Below are 19962 nucleotides of genomic sequence, written 5' to 3'. Positions count from 1 at the left end.
TTTCTCTCTTTCACAGAAAATTACTTGTCTGCTATATCACAAGCTAATGCTTACTGGAAAACAAAACACATTTTGAAATGAAATACTCTTTCTGTTTTGCTTTGTAGTTAAAAAACTTTTCCTCCGAGACACAGTTCTAGACTCTTAAAGTGATGAATTTCCACAGTGAGGATCTCCATTAAGTACCAGTTTTCTGATCTGTCATCCTAGATGTTTCAACCAACCCGGAGAATTTTGACAGCTGTTTTTTGTTTGTTTGTTTGTTTTTCTGCACACGGGTGTTTAATGTTGCAATGAGCTGCTTATAGACTTTCTGGTTTCACAAAGTAAACTACCTGAATTGTTTTCCATTTTTGTGTATCTTCATGATTAAAGTATGTCTGTTTGAACACTGATCTGCTTGATGAAGAGACATTCATACCAGATCTCTAGGCTAAAATGTTACAAAAGTTTCTGAAAGAATTATGAAATCTGATATTTTGACAAGTTATTCTGAAAAGAGTCGATTCTGATGGCAGTGTGTAATAGTGCTTCTGAGAAAAGTAGCTAATGCCAAAGAAATATATGTTTGACATGTCAATGAAAATAAAGTCAGACTCAGGAAAAAAAAATGGTTTGGACCTTATTTCTGGAATTTGTTGAAATCCTTTCCTTTTTTTTTTTTTTTAATAGATAACATTCTGGAAGAGCTTTTTATATGTTTCCAATACATGAATGAAACAAGTTTATTCATGTTTTATGCATGATTGAAATAGTAGAATAAAGATTTGTTAATGCTGGATCACTAATATCGATCAGATGTAAAAAGAATTGTTTAACAACGTTGCAGGATAATCTGAGGTACTTAGGTGCCTCTTTCACCGTTTGAAAAAGAGATGTATGAAAACAGAAAAAAAAGATACAGCACTAAAAGGCAAACTTACCAGCTGAGTGATTTCTTTTAAAGACTGTGCCATTTTAAAAAGGTCATATTTATAAAACGTAGACTATTCTCTATGTATTATTACTGAAATAACTGTCCTGATAATCTGCTGATTCCTGCAGTCAGAATGACATGGTATTTTTTCCATCTGTCTGAGGGATCCAGCAAGACACTTAGAGAGCTCCCCTAGCCTGGAATAACCACAAATGTTGGCCTGTTTTTCTATTGTCCATCCTGCTTAGTTAAGGGGATGCACAGCCAGGCTGCCCCCATCATAAACCACCCAAAGCACTGTGTTGGGGGCTGCATCTATAATTCTTGTTGGTAACCTTATGATTTGCTTATCACAGTGTAATTTTCCCTTGCCCTTCAAGACCTAGCTTCAGCAAAGCTGCACATAGATTTTGGGTGGGTCTGTTCTGTAATGCAGTCTGGTGGACTTCATATATTAGTCACACAGTTCAAAAGGTTCAGTCTGCCTGGTTTTGAACTCAGTTGCTCTTTGATGGGGAGAGAAAGAGGATGCACACCCTCTCCTTGTTGCACCTACCACCGTACTGCCCTACAAGCAAAGCCTGCAAATAATATTTCTTATGGTAGGCCACTCAGAAGTATGGTCTTTGTTTCTTTGAGGTTTTCTTTCTTTGTTTAATTGTATATTTTTTATAATGCATTCCATGTCTGCTTTGAAAGATGTTTCACATTCAATATTCGTTCAATTCCTAACACTAAGCTGTACTTTTCTGGCTACCTTAGCTTCTTTTGTAGATCAAATCCTGAATTTTAGCCCATGTTAATTTGGTAAGATTTTACAAAATGTTTACAAACATGGAAATGTATGTACAGAACTAAAAGCGCGGCCTAAAATGATGAATTTGTAACAGCATAAAACTATTATGTGCTGCAATAATTACACTGTACAAGTCAGCATGTACACAACAAGAGTTGGCTATTTTTATGTTATTATCAATAAAGTTTCTCTTTTAGTGTGTTAACCTTTAGTAACAATTAATGACCGTGTTTTGCAACTAGCCATTTTGAGATCAACTATTATTTTGCCATAACATCTTGGTGGTACTTACAGACTAATTTCCCTGAAAGAAATGCAACCTTATGTCCTGTTTCACAAATAATTTCTGACTTGTGCTTTTCCATTTACTATATGTATGCCCATTAGAATTGAATTTAATACCCAGATAATCCGCCAAAGTAACTTTGGACACAGTGGCCATTAGGCTATGTAAGAGAACAAGGAGCCTAGTTAGTCACCGCAGTGCACAACGTACCCCCACTGAACCAGTGCTTTTCAGACCTGCCAAGCCCAATGTACTGTACCTGAGCCTCCTGATCTGCCCTCCCCTGTTTCCCACACACTTACAGTGCAGTGCTGTCGCCTTGCCTGCTCTGGCACCCGACGTGCCCAAGGCGTAGGCCATAGAAGCTGGAAAGAGGCCATGGCACAGGTGTGCACCTGGAGATGTGCCTCTAAAAGAAGTCCCATGCTCAAAGCACCGCTGCTAGCAAAGATTACTCATGATTTAGACTTTTTCCCTGTCACGCAACCAGACTGGTAGTTGCCATTTGATTTGATGCACTTGTCTCAAGACCTGGAAACTCTCATATCCAAAAGAAGGTTGGGAGGTGTGTACAATCAGGGTGCAATATACGTGTACAACACAAAGTGCAGGTGTAATTACTGTCTCAAAGTACTAGCACCAGAGTACCAAGAAAACTGGGTAGAATGTGTGCATGAAAAAAGCTATAGCAGTAAGTGTATTGCTTAATGTGGCAAAGATTTGACGCAGCGCTATTAGAGGAAAATGCAGATTCTGTGCCATCTACGGGCCGTCGAAGTTGATGCTGTGAAGGATAATGAAAGCAGCTTGTTCTTAGCTCTTTGTGAGCATCAGTTTTCCCTCTGAGTAACTAAAGATACCTGACCTTTCACTGAGTGTTCATCTCATGGATCACAATACATGTAAGCAATACAGTTTATACAAAGTATAAGTACTTTCAGCATGCTGGTCACCTCAGCTCTATCATATTGAATTCACAGAACGTTTATAATACAAAACATCCAATTTAAGGAAAGGGAATGCAAGACAAATAAAGGTGGAAGTGAGAGTAACACAGTTAACTCAAACTATGGCACTGTCTAAAATACAGGATAGTATCTTTTTGGCTAAGGAGAAACATTGCTGAAAGGAAAACTACAATGTTTTTATACAACAAGGGAAGCAGTGTAGGTGACTTTCTATTTTTCTCTACATGCAGAGATAAAGCTTACTGTGTGTGATCATCTATTTCAATTCATGAAAAGGATTAATTGATTTCCCCTGGCTTCAATTAAAAATTAATCTGACTTTAAAAACTATCTGTAGCAATGGTTTCACTCTAAAGAATCTACTTTTGTTTATTTTGTGGTCACAGAGGCTGCTGTGTAGTGTTGGAAAAGTTTTGTAGGAAAAATACTTCACCATCCTTGTCTCCTTGTTTGTCACCTTTCACTTTTTTTTTTCCTTGACCTCTATTTACCAATATATTAAAACCATCTTAAGGTCTAAATGGCCAAACTTAACAAAGTTGTCATGAAAGCACATGAATGAGAACTTAAATTCCTGATCCCCTTCCCCATTTCCAGGTGTATTTGGCAGTGTAGCTGTATGATATTTTGTGGAGTGCCATTCACATGGGAGGATTTGCCCAAACAGAAAGAGCTGTAAATTTAATGGTTCAGGTGGGCATTCAGTGAGAGCTGATAGTTGTCTCATTGGGCCACATCCAAGATTAAAAACCTGGGCTCTGTTTGGGTATTCCGATTCTGAGGTGCCAAAATTCTTCTGTGGCAGTGACTAAATCGATGTAGGAGACGTACAGAGTTCCCTGACTAGAATCAAATCTTGTTCAGCTGCAGAAGGTACTTCTTCAGACAGCAAGGCACAAGGTACTTGTAGTGATAAGTGAGACTGTTTGCAAAAGTAAATGCAGTTGTGAAATCTCTTTCCTTCTGTTTATCCTTCCACCTCTCAGAAAGCGTTATTTCCAAACATAGTCACCTTCCCATCTATCTGTGTATTTTCCACACATACGCCTCCATTTTAAGCTTCATTTGCCCCTTCTCATTCTCTCATTGATATTTACCGTACGCCAACTTCCATCTCTTCTGTTGTAAAGTCACAGTCCTGTGCCAGAATTGCCTAATCATGACATCTAAAATAGTAGAAGGTGTTTGCACTGACCCTACCTAACTTTTTTTAGTATGATAATCATGCATACTGTGTATACACACACAAACTCACATACTACAGGTTAGAAATTTCATAAAATCTGAAAATGAAAATATCATTTAGCAATATTAATTTGATTCAAAAAAAAAAAAAAAAAGAAAACACTAATTTACTGGACAAGACTGGGAATATCCACACTTTGCAAATGTATTTGATGATCTGTTAAATCTGTCCAGAATTAGTAAATTATATTGTCAAAAAAAAAAAAAAAAAAAAAAAAGACAATTTAAGAAGATATATATTAAATAGTTTACACTGAAAGTAAAAAAATAATTATCCATCTCTTGAATAAACTGTAAGATGCAAGTCATGAAAATAAGATATTCTTCAAAAAGGTTTGTGGAGATGTACACAGCAGAAGTATGTTATTTGAATATGCTTATGGCAACCCATAACATGTTAGTTAGTGTTACGATTGCATTTTTTGTGATTCACAAGCATTTTCAAATGATAGCATATTCCAAATTTCATCCTTTGGGCCTGGGTTGCAGAAATCTTCTGTGATGTTGGGTGCTCCTGTTGATGCTGTCTGCTCCCGTTCCTTGTCTGCCATATATGTAAAAAGCTGGTGGTGAGTCAAGATGCTGATGCCATTCCCTTCCAACAGAAAGCACACCCTGTGTTTTTGGTTTTCAGTCTTAGCTGTGGGTAAAAGCATTCTCAAATAAATGTAAATTTCAAAAACAGAATATGCAGACCCATTCACTACTGTGAGTTTTTGACAATGAATTTACTTACTAGTTGCAAGAATTTGTAGTTATTTGGCTGTCTTTTTGTCAAATATATGGTTCCCTATATACTTATTTCTGAAGAACAAAATGGTAAAACCAAAAATCACTCTACTGCTGCTTTTGAGAAAGCTGCTGCTGGGAAAAATAATGTTCTGTTTTCTAAAACCAGAGGATGCAATGGGTTTTTGTGTTTTGTGTTCATATATGTATACGAAGACAAACACGCCTGTACATCAAAGTCCATCATGCAGGAATGCAGAACTTGGTCACGAGTTGATTTGGCAAAGATATATTTTAGGTGTCAGCTTAATACTCCAGATATTTAACGGAAAAAACACTAGTTGGAATTTGTATCCAACTTGTAACAAAGAATAAAAAAGGCCATTAGTATAACAATTTAGAAATATAATATATCACTTTTCTCTCTGAATCCTTCATGCTGGATATGAAACATACAAGTAGGAGGAATTAAAGGTACTTAAAGTGACCAATTACATGTACTGGACTGTAGCCAAGAAAATTTTGAAATAAATGAGTGTCCTTACAGACTGATGCTGAGAAATGCTTTATGGAGGATAGATTGCTGACAAATATGTAAGTATTAAACTCTTGTTTATAATTTACATGCAGCAGGCCACATTTTGTTCTCAATAATGCTTGCTTACAGAAATGGTACCAAAGGCAGAAACTCATCTTTTGCTTTCAAATCAGGCAAGATAAAAAGGAAAAAAAGAGATGGTTAGCTGAGGCCTATGCAGCATTGAATTTCTACCTAAGACATTAAAATACTTTCAGATTGCATTGAGATTTTTTTTTCATGAAGTTTACTATCAATCAGACTGACAGCGTAATTCTGATTTTCTCAATTTATGTGAGTCTTAAGTGAATTTAATTGGCACTACTCCTGCATCTCATTGTGAAATGAGATGAAATTCTAAAGATTTAAGTATGAAGGACTGAGTCAACCAAGTGAATGAAACAGTGACTAATTAATTAAGTGAATGAGTGAGCATGTCATTGTTTGCTATTGTGATCATTTCTATGCATGAATGAATGGTAGGGCTACTGCATGTGTGTGAATGAGTGGGGTCAGGGATGCTGAACAATCCGTACATTTGTGTGGTCTTTCCACCTTTTGATTAGCCTAATGAGCTCAGTGTTTGGAATATTAATATATGTAGAATAGAGCTAAACTTGTTATGTAGTTTGGAGACAAATTAAAATAATAATAATAGCATGCCAAAATCTGATTTCAGTTACATATGTGTAAATCAGGGTTGGCCAATCGGCTGTTCCAGGGGTTGCTTTCAGCCTGTGGGTGTCAGAAAGCCTGAGAGGTACACTCATTCTTCCAGGATTAGTGTTACAAGTGACATTATCAAATCCGTAGTTGATTGCAAATCTAATTGTGAAATATAAACCGAAGACTTATCTGATGATGAAATGATTTTTTGTCTTAGTGCACTTTCACAAAGGAACAGATTTGGCTATGTCAGCTGTTTTGGTTTGCTTGTTTGTTTTTGTTTGTTTGTTTTGTTTTGTTTTCTCCAAGTAGTTAACAAGGCTAGCAGTAATTTTGGCACCCTGAAAGCTTACTACTTCATCTAGCACAAACAAAAGCAGAATAAAAACTTGTTCTGTTATATCATATATAAATCATTCACTATTTTCACTTTTCATTTCACAGCTGCATGCAATTAAGAAAACAGGAGTCAACATTATGCTGCTAAAATTTAATCACATAAATAGGTGTGATGCATAGATATAAAGAAATAATCTAGAGTCTTGAAAAACTTAGTGTTTTTTTTTTCTTCCTTATGAAAATACTTAATTTTATTTTATTTACTTTCTTATTTATTTATTTTTGTGAAGGCTCACTGGCCTTAACTGCCCTGTCCTTTTTCTCAGAAAAATAAATAAATAAATAAATAAATAAATAAATAAATAAATAATAAAAAAAGATTGACCATAGCTTCCAGTAGTATGGAAGTTCGGATAAAAATATATCAAACAGTAGTAGTTACCTGCATCTTAACAACTCTGATGTTCTGACTTGAGTTGGGGAATTCTTTTAAATGTTGTAATTATTGTAATTCTTTTAACTGTTGTAATCAAATTTGAATTTAACATTGAATTTGAAAACTGAGGTTATAGGAATCATATGTTCCTATAACATGTTCCTACATATATACATAATTAACCCTACAGCTTTTAAGGCTTTTTCTTGCATGTAAACTGATTTTTCCAGTAGAAGGTATTTCCTGATCCTAAGCTAAAATTTGCCTGCTCATCTGCACAGTGCTCTCTCAGAGGGTTTCAGTAAACTGAGTAGCTGCCAGTTTTTTTTTGGTGTACCTTATGATCTGACAACATTTTGCCGTTCTTTAAAAAGCAGGAATCCTTTCTTTTTTTACGTCCTCCAAGTTTGGGATGGCAGTCTTCCAGAGAAGGACATGATTTGGCAAACAAACTGTGACTGAACACTGATATTCTGCATATGCTGCCACCTTCCAAGTATATTTGATCTTGATTTTGATGTCTTAAACTATGTGACTGGCTTTAAAGAAAGTAACAATTTTTGGATTTTTGTGGATTTATGTAGCCAAAAGAGCTATCTGACTTTATAAGCAAAATTAATCACTGATGTAAGATCAAAGTTCAAATTTTGTCAAAGTTCAAATTGTGTGGCTTCTGCTCTGATTTAAGTTACATGTTTTATTTATACATGGTTTAGTTATGTATTTTGTTATAGAACTAGAGTGGTATTCCACTCAGGCCAAAATGATTAAATCCAGAGGTAAACGAAGGCCAATATTATTGAAATAGCTTTACATGGCAAAAATATTCTATAGAAAACTGTGAGTTATCAGTCTATGTTTCAATCTGAGTAGTAAACAACAAAAATCTTCTAAGTGATCTCTTAAATCCAAACACATGTTCCTCTCCAGGGCTACTGGTAGTAGCTGTTTTATAAACAGAAGAAAATTGGCAAATTTTCTCCTGACCACCAATTCCAAACAGTGTTATTGGATAGAGAAAGCTAAACAATATTTATATGATATCCTTCATTTCAAAGAAGAGGATTTAGGGGTTATTTCAGCCTCGTTCTTTAGATCAGGACTGATTGCTGGAAGCTTGAGGTCTGAAAAGAATATGGTCCAGTGATAAGGAACACGTGATTTACTCTTCCGTTGATTTGCTTTGTGATTTTTGGCAACTGTACTTCATGTGCCTAATTCTCACATTTTGAAAATGAGGATAAGTATTTGAAAACGAGAATAAATATTTATAAAGTATTTTTGATACCAAGGGAAAAGTAAGTTTTATCATCTCAAGATGTCATTATTAGAGCAGTCAGACTTACCATAGTTAAATTGTCACTAATATTCAATTTGTGAATTTGTAAAATTATTTTTAAAGAAATGCATTCTTTATTGGAAGATTTGAATGCAAAATTAAAATACAGTATCACAAGCAGGAGTTAAATCACATCATCTTTGTTTCAGGAGGCCAAACGTGGAGATAGTAACCTTGTCCACAGCTGGATCAGCTTTTCAGATAAGGAAGGGCAGTGTGCCATGTCAGTTACACCATACAGCAAGCAAATGCTTGTCTGCATATAATTCTTGCAGATCTTCGAAAGGTCACAGCCTGGCTGTGGCACAACATCTATCATACATCATGGAGTTTAGCAGAAGTACATCCAACAGCATTCAGCTGCCAGATTGCAGTCTGTTTCTTTAACTAGATTAATAGGCAAAAGTAAATCAAAATGTGAATTATTCATTTTGTATGTGTTCTTTGGCCTTATGGTGATGCTTGCCCAAATCAGAACCTTGTGAATACTTTTGAGCATAGGATTTTTAAGGATAATGGACTACCCTCTGGAAATGCTGCACTTTTCAACCTCCTTAACCTATACCTCTTACACCTTGCTCAGAATTTTCCTCATGTTTCCTCACAGCATAAAGTCAAATACATACCCATTGTTTGTCATGTGCTCTTTCATAAGGCTTCTTTTGGAAAATTTGTGTCACAGGTTGAGAAGTTCACATTAGCGTGAATACAGAGGGGATCCATATAAAGAAGTGCTGCCATTTGACAGCTGCCCATTGACATGCAGTATGGCTATCCAAATCTATTTCACCAGCTCAAACACTTTTGCTGTCACTGTCCGATGTCACTCAGGGGACCAGAAAACTGCCAGTCTCATTCCAGAAGCTGCATGTTTAAAACCAGTGTGTACAGTGATGTAGGAATATCCAGCATGAGTAGCTTTAGTTTCGTGCTTTGAGTAAATCTAACACAATCTCAGAGCTGTAACTCAAATATGTATTGTGTGCACAGTATTTTTTTGAGGAACCTTTGAAGGCTAGTAAATAGAAACTTTATTAATCTGGAGATTCAAGCTGTATCTGAAAGACAGATCGAACATTCAGAGAGCTCTTCTGAACTGCATAGTTGAAACACAATTATCCATATGTGACTTGTCCAACATACAGCAAGTACCACCTCAAGAGCAGCAAATTAACTTCATTAGACAAAGCATAAACAGAAGGCTTTGCATTTTTATTTGCACTCTCCTAAAAAAAAAAAAGAAAAAAAAAAAAAAAGAAAAAAAAAGCCTTACGAAAATGAAACCCTACATTCACACACACATTCAATTGCCCTGCTAAAATGCAAGAAGTCAGAAAATGTGTAAGTTAATGATGTTATGCCAGCTCTGCTGCAGTGAATAGAGCAAGTCTAGAGCAAGTCTTTCTCTTCCTGTTTTCCTTCTTACACTTGTTCAGGTTTATTGAATCTACCCCAAACTCCAGAAGCTTCACAATTTTTGAGAATAAGATACAAACATCTGTAACAAACCAACTGAACTGCCCACTGTTGTTTGGAAAATAAAATTAGACCTGTGCATAATAATAAAATACAACTTGATAGTAAAATTAACCGAATACATTGCTTGCTATATATTGCTGTTTAGTATGTACTGTAAAATAAACCAGATGTACATTGTGACCAAATTAATGTTGCTGTAAAAGCTTAATATTCACTTGTTGTGGTTCCTAACATTATACTTTAGTTAATTATAGAACAATTATATGCCATAGGATTTTTATTTTTATTTTTAATTCTACTCATATTCCAAAATGAACAACACCCAAAAAGTTATTAAGGAGAGGATTCCCAACACCTCTGCTAAAGGAGCTTTGAAATGTGTACTTTTCTAAGGACTGATGAAGGATCTGCATTCAGTGGCATGTTGTTATTCATTTAATAATGTGTGATATTTAACAATTCATTATCTGAACAACTTGTCATGCACAGTAATACATAAATTAAAGTTTGGGACCTGAGTTAAGTGGTTAGACATCTTTATAAAGTAGTTTTATAATATGATTGATGACTACTGATGTATACTCTTGCTGAATATAAGAAATGTTTGACTTGAACTGATTTTGTTCAGTGTGTATTAATAAAAAGATCTTTTGGGGGAGCTGTCTGTTTTTATTTTTTTAAGGGAGGAGACATCTGAACCTTTACTATTTTTCTTCTGAGCTTAATACTGGATATTAAATTTTCCTGAAAGGACCAATAGAAACAATATTTACAGATTATCCCCAGCTATATTAGAAGGATAAATACTGTGCTGCTGCCCAATGACCTTCGTAGTTATGTCTCTGAGTTGAAGTTTTCTGCCAAGAACATATTTTTGATCAATTTAGTAGCAACAATCTTAAATGTTAGAGCTGGATTTTCAACTGAGCTTGCAAATAAACATGGCCTGAAAACGCAAATGTTTCAAATTAGCAGCTGGTCCCAAACTTCTTATGTAAGTCTGCAGTGTATGCTAAAGAAAAAAGCAGAAGGAAGCGGAGACCTTAAGTATCTGATCACTCAGAATTCTTTGTCCATAACTAATGGCAGTAAAAGTATTTTCAAATGCTGACCATTTCCATAGGATTAGCAATGTAAGAATTTGTATGACAGTACTTTATTTTCCATTTATGCATCAGATTATAGTTTGTAAAATGTGTATGTTTCAAAAAATGTGTATGTTTCAAAAATTTCCATGTTTCTAAAATCTGTATGTTTCAGAAAATGACAAAGGATAGGTGTGTAAAGAAGTCAAGGCTTTGTTGACTAATGCAAATAGACAATGGAATACACCAGTTTACCAGATACTACAAAATGTATTATGTTTCATTTCAAACATTTGACCCTTTTTAATCTCTGAGCTTTTTTAATTTCCCGAGTCTTATTTTCCTGCCAGAATTCACTCTTACTTAAAGAAAAGAAAACCAAAGCATATACTATTCACAGAATAGCAGAGGAGGGGATCAGAAGAGGATTTAATCCCGTTCGTAGAACAGCCTAAATTTCAAGTAGAGGTTGTGCTGGATCTAAGATTGAAAAATGCTCAGTCATACTCCCAGGATGATAGAAAATGGATAATATGTATACAAGCTAAATATCAGTATAAAAGTTAATAGATGGGTATAAATGAAAAAGTACAGAGGGCCCTGTTTTGGTTTCTTCATGAATATTTGCAATGCCATGTTATGTGTGCAATATTACAATACTGTAGAAAAAGCCTGCACTTTTGCAGGCTGTGTTTGTTTGTTTTTAATTGTTCTGTTATTTTAAAATTCTGTTTGACATAACAAGTGAAAGCAGGGATGGACAGATAAAAATCTCTTTTCCAAAATTTCACTCAAGACAGATCGTGTCTAGTTGGCCTTATTTTTTCCCTTCTATGTATAAAATAAGAATGTATACATATATAAATATATACGTATGTATGTATTTCCTTAGTGCTGCAATCTTTCAACAGTCCGCACAAAGACCTGCAAACTTTTAAGACAGTGATCTTATCTTCTGAAAAAATGACCATTGAACTATTTTGTCAAACTGACTATTGTGTGAAGCAGTGGTTCCTCAGTCATTACTATCACAAGTGGACCCAGAGATCATCATGATTGCATGCTCTGTCCACATGAATGGGCTTGTGATCACAGGGCTGTTGAATGAGAGCATATGCTTCTTCTGCCTGTGTCTTCTATGCAGACCTTGCATCAGCTGTGGTGAGACAGAGGATCCATAAGACCTGAGGAGGTTAAAGCAGCTCAGAGAGAGAGTACCTGTTCTGGCGTGACAGACTGACAATGCAAAGTTCTTCATTGGAGGCTGTAAACACATTTGAGCCAGCGGAGAGAGTTTGTCAGTGTTTCTGGTTCAGTTGTTGCATAGACATTGTGGTTTTTATCCAGTGCTAGAGTACATATTAAATTCAAATTTTATGAAGTCATTTAATCACAGTCCAAATCATTTGCTCATTTAATGTTGCATGCAGCAACGTGTGAGATGTGGTCATACCTCATACCTCATAAGCTGCCAGCATCCTAATTTAGGAAATAAAAAAGTGCATAAGACCTAAAAAGGAATAGAGCAAAATGTTAACACTGTAAAGAACCAAAAATATGTGTTTTCTTTCCTTATTGTTAACAAAATTTTCTGTAAGCAAACATATCTGGTATTTTACTGCTTGTGGAACTAATTTTGAGGAATAAGTGAAAAGAACAACTTATTTTGAATTATACAAAACAAATAAAGAAAGAAAGAAAAAAAAAAAGAAAGAAAAATGAGATAAAATATTATATTTGTAAGTCAAAGATACTGAGACAAATTCTGGAAAGGACTGTGCACCTGTGTTATCACTAGAAAACAATAATAGTACAGCAGTTCAGTACCTTTCAAAATTCAATACATTATTGGTGTCTGCCTGATGGATTTTAATATATTATTTTTTTAAATAAAATAATTGTAGTCATTTTCTGGGCTGCTTTCAAATGCTTTGCTTTTGAAAATCTGTCAGATGAGATATCTAAAGTTGGAAACCAACAAACATACTACATCCATTGTAAAACATTTGTTTTCCATCACACTTCATAGGGACTTTTATATAATAAGTATATGGCACTTCATTTCATCCAAGAGTTTCAGTGGTTTATTGCCTAAATATTTTTTATTGAAATACTTACATTTCTTTTGTAAGTGAAAACTTATTTGAGATTTTTGGATGGCTCGTGATAATGTCTTCCAAGGAAAAGTTTTTTTTAATAACATTTTAACATGAATGGCTTTATGTTATAATAATTCCAAGTGCATTTGGTCTGTTAGATCCATTTCCTGATGAGTTTATCAGAACTGTGCAAATCCATACACATACCATTTTTCACAGGGAAAAGGAGCGAGGAACAGCATCTATCATTGAAAAGAAATAAAAATTACAAATACTAGTCTGGTAGTCTTAGGACTTTGAAAGCCTTGATTTTGACAGATTACATAGCACTCTCGTGGAGTACTTAGTTCTGCATTTTAATATGGATGATACAGTTTTAAAATTACTGATATTTTTCAATTATTTTACTGATAATTTTCAATTTTATTGGATTATCCTTTCTAATCATTGGTTTTCAGCTACTTCTCCCCGATTTTATTTTCTGTTTATTGTTGTGTTTTACTCAGGCTTTTCATGCACGCATAGATGAATCTACATGTTATCCTCTCTATCTTGCCTGAGCATCCTTGTGATTGGCTTTTAAGAACTGCAGTTCAGGCCTAACAAATAAATGAGGTGCTTCAAGACTACAATTATGTGATTACATAATGGTCTGAAACAGCCAAGAAGGAACCAACACCTATTATCTTCTTGCTACACATTATATACACATCCAAAATATGTAATGACATGTGTAATAGATTGGAAAAGCTTAAGGACGTTTGCAGTACAGCTGGTCAGCTGTTCTGCTTTAAAAAGTGTATATACTGTAAAGCAAAATTACAGCAACATTTGCTGTGTGGCTGATTAAAAACAATCGTAGACTATCAGATTTCATTGAAAGATTAAACAGATACCTGTAATTTCAATTTGTTTTTCAAATTATGAAATCAAGTTTGTTTATCTTCGCTTCTTGTTGAAAGAACCAGCCAGTAGCTTACTTACATGCCTAAAGCTTGGCCTCCAGATCCTGAAATTTGCTGTCTCTGCTAATTCCACATTGATAAGGAGAAAAAAGTAAAGATGCATATTTGTAGGGGACCAGAGAATAATGTCAAAACTTGGCTCTTACTTTTACAGATAGGCTGTTTTTAGCAGAAGTTATGATTGTATATACTTGTGTATATTAAGGAAGGTTCATACAAAACACACGTTATGAAGTCTTGAAGTTAGAGGTCCTTATTCAGCAACATCTGTTACATGGAGGCTTAAGTGCTTTGTTGAATGTGTGCCACATTTACTACAGCTTTCAAGTTCAGTATGGATTGCAGCTGACTGAAACAGATCAATTGCTGTAGTGGCACCTTTAAAAGGTATGTGCATGCCTTAAGCTAAAGGTACTATTGTTTTGTAAAAATGTAGTTTTAATCCCTTTTTAAGCATTTCAGTTGAAAGCACTAGGATTTTTCAATACAATATGGAAAATAGTAAGGCAAAGTGTATTTCTAATGTTCTTTTCCTTCACGGTTGTGTGACTAGAGAAAAACATATATGATGAGCCCCTACATGTATGATATCAATCTCAAGTAGTAGATTGCCCCAAATTTGCGCTGATTCAGTGTCACATAACCAGACCCTAAAAAAGAATTTTAAGAAAAGGGAAACAGAGAAAAGTTTATAGCTGATAAATTATTATCATAAGTGAAGCCCAGAAGAAAACGTGCTTGCATATGTCCATGGCTTCTGGAATTTTGCCACTCATATCAGCATGAACATCCTGGCCTGTCCAAACTATCTGATCAAGATTTGATCTGCTGCAGACTTCTCTGTGTCTCCAAGTAAGTTATTGTAAACGCAATTATTATTCTTTATCCACATACATCTAAGACATAAAATCATCTACAATATATTATAAAAATAACTAGAAAAGACAAAGCTTGAGTACGTGGAACCCAAGATGTTGTAGACGCGGCCGAGTATAATTTAATTCTTCTTTAAACTAAAAGATGTGCTTCTGTACATAAACAGGACTGGTGATAATCTGTTTAACTGATAACTGAAACAGGTCAATAACATGTAAAATTATTAAAGCAGTGGCACAAGTACAAATATATATGTTGTTTTCTACAGTTATCTTAAGAAGTACATGACCAGTCCAGTTTCCAAGTTAATATGATGCAAATAAATTTTACATAAAGTCTATCTAATTGGTGACATAAAATTCTACTTAATTGCATTACCAGTTCATTCATTATTTAATATATCATAAGAATTCTGCTAAATGTGAAATTATCCCTAGTCTAGAGAGTCCGTGGATAGCCAAGAGATCATCTGAGCTACAAGGTGAAAAGGAAGGCCACCTGAGGTAATTTTTGTATAGCAGAAATACATATTTAAGAAGTAGTTAAGTAGTTCAGAATTTCCAACTATTCCCTATAAGACCCGAGGAAATGATAATAATCATAGTGAAAAATCCACAGTTCACTGCACTTAAAACATCTTGCTGCTTTCTACTGTTGTCTAACTTCAATCATTGTTTCTTATCAAAGTGAAAAATAATGAGATATCAGAATAAAAATGCTCATAGTAGCTTCACTTAAGTTTTATTTTACTGTTTCATGCGGGAAAGTCAAATAGTGTGTTATAGTACATTCCTTCTGGATTATGTACTTTTTTAATGTATACAATAAATCACTGCAAGTTATGCAATGTGAATAATAATGCTAAGTTAAGTAAGAGTATTATTTTCTGTTTTTATTTCTGTTGGTGCAGGCAAAACCAATGTAAAAATACTATTTTTTTTTTTTTAATTTTAAAGATACTTTCACAAAAAAAACTTAGTTACTGCAATTGTATTCACAATTACAATATTACTTTTAAAGTACTATGTAACAGATGTATATTTAGAACATATAAAGGATTGTAAGACTTGGCTTTTGACATTTTAAAAAAATGATACTTTATTACATGACATATCTCTTGTTTTCTCTGGCTTTTTTATGTGTGCACTGCTGATGAAACTAGACCCTTAACTACTGTTAGCCTTGTAAAGCTGAAGAGCTGATGAAGAGTCAGCTGGGTTTTATTCAGAATTTATTCCCTAATGGAATTATCATCTAAATTCTAATTCCTGTATGTTTCTACCAGCGGAAATATGTGAAGCAGACAGGGTGCTCAGAGCACTGTCAGTAAACAATGCCATGTGATGAACAGCAACAGAGATAACGTGAGGCTCTGTTTGGGCACTCATGATACTGTCTGCTAGGGGTGCAGACAGCAGAATGCTGTTGAAATGTATTGCTGGAATCCCACTTGGCAGATACACGGCTGCTCTCAGTGAGGGATTTGTAAAAATGCCATCCAGAGTCCTGAGGTCAGGGTAATCCTAGCCAGGTTCTTATCTGAATGGGGACAAAAAAAAACAACCCAACCCAATCAACCCAACCAACCCAACCCAACCCAACCCAACCCAACCACAAATAAATCTAAACCTAAACCTATACTAAACTAAACTATAGTAATTGTCTTGACAGACATTAAGAAAATCTACTTGCTACGGGTACTTGCTTACAGAGAGCTGAGAGCCAAAAGAATCCATGTATATTAAAATGTATTGCATGACTAAATGCAACCGTATAAAATCCAACACCCTTCATACTCAAATATATATATTTTTTTTTTCTGCAGTTCTTTGGTTAGCTTGCAATCAAGATCTACTTTTACACTGAAATGTTAATTTTAAATGTCCACTGAGACTACTCACTTAACATCTTGATTTATATTCAGGCTTAACTGTCACTACTAAGTAATATTCTGTTTAAGTCTGTGTAATTAGTATATAGCTTGATTTAAGGTAAAATGGTTAGAATAGTAATAAAATAAGTAGCTAATAAATCTATAAATTGCACATCTTTTACATCCACAAAACAAATTAGTGTAATTCAGTGAGTTTCCCATTTTTTATTAAATTTTCCTGCTTCCTACAGAACAGGAATAGATACATCTACATGCAGGAATACCTATCTCTAGGACCATAATTTAATTATTTTTTGTTGTGTTGTTTGTTTTTTTATACTTACTGAAATTTGTTTCCATCTCTTTCTGAATTATTATTATTCCAACTCCTCTTTCTGAATTATCTTCATTGTCCCTTTGGCATTTTGTTGGCATTTTGCTATTTTAAAGAAAATATATTCTCCCTCCTTGAGTCACTATTTCTTGTAATTATCTTTTTCAATATCTCTCCATTCATCTGCAGAGGAAATTGAGCAGTGCCTCATTTCTTACACACACAATGACCCCAAAACTAACTCCGCATTATGGCTTATCACATTATTTCTATTTTACCATGTTCAAGGAAAACCTACATTTAGAATTGTTTTTCAAAAACTGAGAGTATTTAGATTATGAATTTGATTCAGATGCCTCTTTTAATACAATTGTTATGTGTTTTTGAGCAAACATCAAGTGATATACCTTGTAAAAACAGAAAATAGGCCATTATAAAATACTAAAGTAGAGTAACAGGCATAGCTTGAATCTAAGATCCGCAAAATGGAGGAAGAAGAAACATTTTCTATTAATGCAGGTATATCTAAGCATTTAGCCAACAGCAACAGATCCTATCCTATATGTCTTATTTGCTGGGCAAAATATAAAAATTAAATTTCATGTTAATCCAAGGAAATTGAGATAATTTTAGTAATCTTTATATCTTCTCTGTGTTTGTTTCATATTGTATAGTAATGTCTTCCTTTTAAAGACTAGAGAGCTGATGTCTTAATTACTATGAAACATGTAGATGCCTTGTCATAAATGCTTGTAGATTCATGCCAAATACAGCTCAGAACAGGATAGGTTTTTACATAATTTAAATTAATTTATTTTACAGCCATAGGATCCATTTACATCCATCACAATACTGATAGAATATTGGTATGGTTTTGTTTTGTCTCTAAGTGGAAACAACATTATGATATTCTTTTTAAGCAAATACCCACCCAAGAACAAAAGATGCCATATGAAGCAATTAAATCAGATTCTAAAGGGCTGGCCTAGTTATCATTAAAATCATGAAGAAATTCATTTTATTTTCATTGACTAGTTTATTCTGGAAATTGTTTTTCATGAGGTGAAGCACCACTCATGTAGGTCTATGAAGAGTAAGAATCATTTTACGAACACTATCTTTTCATTGTGACATTGTGACATCACACTCCAAAATGAAGCATTATTGTCAGTGGTCTGAACTGAGGCTACCCAGACAGAAAATATACCAGATTGTCTTTCTTCAGGTTTGTGTGTTGAAAAATACATTGAGCTCTGCTTTTTTTTTCTCTTCTGTAATACAACAGTTACCATCTGGAGACTTGAATTCTACAATACCCTTGCTAGAGTAGCCTCTCTTCATCAAAATATTTCTGCTTAGACTCGATCCTATTTCCCCTACTGATCTAAAGACAACGAGCTCTGTAGAAGGTCTGTGTAGAAGTGTAGAAGTGTAGAAGTTCTATCTGCAGCATAGTTTCTGTTAGCATATTGTAGTCACTGTTGGCTTTCAATAGGCAACCGTCATTTTTATCAACCAATTATTCATTTATCTATTATTTATTAATCTATTTATTTTGCAAGAGGGTTTGCTGTGGCAGTGATTTTGCGAAAAAAAAAAGTCTAGCTGTCATGTTAAAAAAAAAAAAAAAAGAGAGAGAGAAACTTATTTTCTAATAAGTGAATGTTGGGCCATTCATTTATTTACTTGGTCACTGGTAAAGGAGAAGGGAGATTTACTGCTCCTCAAGAAATGACAGTATCCAATATCATCATCAGTTCTGCATATTAAAAAGCTTTACCCAAATATTGATCACTGGTGGCATCCCTTGGAGAGAGGAAAGTCTAAGCAAACCTTGCAGTTGGGCCAGAGAAAAGCCGAATTGAGACAATGAAAAAGTGAACACTTTTTGTGCATTTTTAATGAGAGCTGTGACTAACAGTAGATCTCATCTAGCCTTTCTTTCAAAGCACATTCATGCATGCTGTGCATCTGGGCTTTACCAACTCACAACAGTTTGTTTCCACCTGTAACAGACATAAAATCATGGGGCCAAAAGGCAAGAAAATGAAAGCATACAATTAAACCACCTCCTTCCTAACTTCTAGTTTCAAATCCATGCTCACGCTTTTTTGGAGACTGGTAACAGCTGTACTCTTGGGATTGGACAAACAGAAATCTCTACACCAGGATTTCAGCTACAGCAGCAGAACACACAAGGATTGTATTGGCTGTGTGTGACTCACAGGAGTGCAAATTGCGCACTCTGAAAAGTAGCTCTGGGGTGGTTGAAGTCTGAGCGTATATAAATCATGGTATCTGACAATTCATGTTCGAACCACCCTGCAGCTTGTGCCCCCTGTCAATACTGGCTCTCACCACCCCCCAGCAGAATCACCAGAGAGGCCACAACCCCTTGCTACAGTTGTCCAACATAGTGACAGGTCATCACTGGTCTTGATTTTGATTCATATTTTTCTGGGAACAGCAATGGCTGAAAATCAGGTTCAGCACTGTTCATGTAGTTCTGCTATTCATGTTCACGTAGTGCTACTGTTTATGTAGCACTCTTCATGCTGAAACTGCCCATGACATCAACCTCTTGTGCACCGCTCCAGCACAAACCCCACAGGCTGCACGTTAGAGCCCAAAGTTACTAACCTGACAGAAAAGAGGGTGAGCAGAGGTGCTGGGGGAGCCGGGAGTGGAAAGAACCTGGGGCACCTCCCTCATAATGGTCATCTGAGCAGTATAAAACAACAGAGGATTTTTTATTATTTTTAGCCATATATCCTTGGGATGCTAGAAATTATATAATCTCTTGAAACTCATAGGTGGTACTTAACATTTCTCAATAAGGCATGCTGTATTTTAGATGGAAGTTGTTATGACTTTTGCAGGAAGTGTATCATGAAATTCATATCCCAACGGCATTCAGGATAGTCTTACTGCTCCCTTTCAAAAAGATGTGAATC

The sequence above is a fragment of the Netta rufina genome, assembly GCF_964035555.1.
Source record: "Netta rufina genome assembly, chromosome: 2".
Lineage (NCBI taxonomy): Eukaryota > Metazoa > Chordata > Aves > Anseriformes > Anatidae > Netta > Netta rufina.
The sequence above is the reverse complement of the archived record's forward strand: the minus strand, read 5'-3'. Positions refer to the sequence as shown.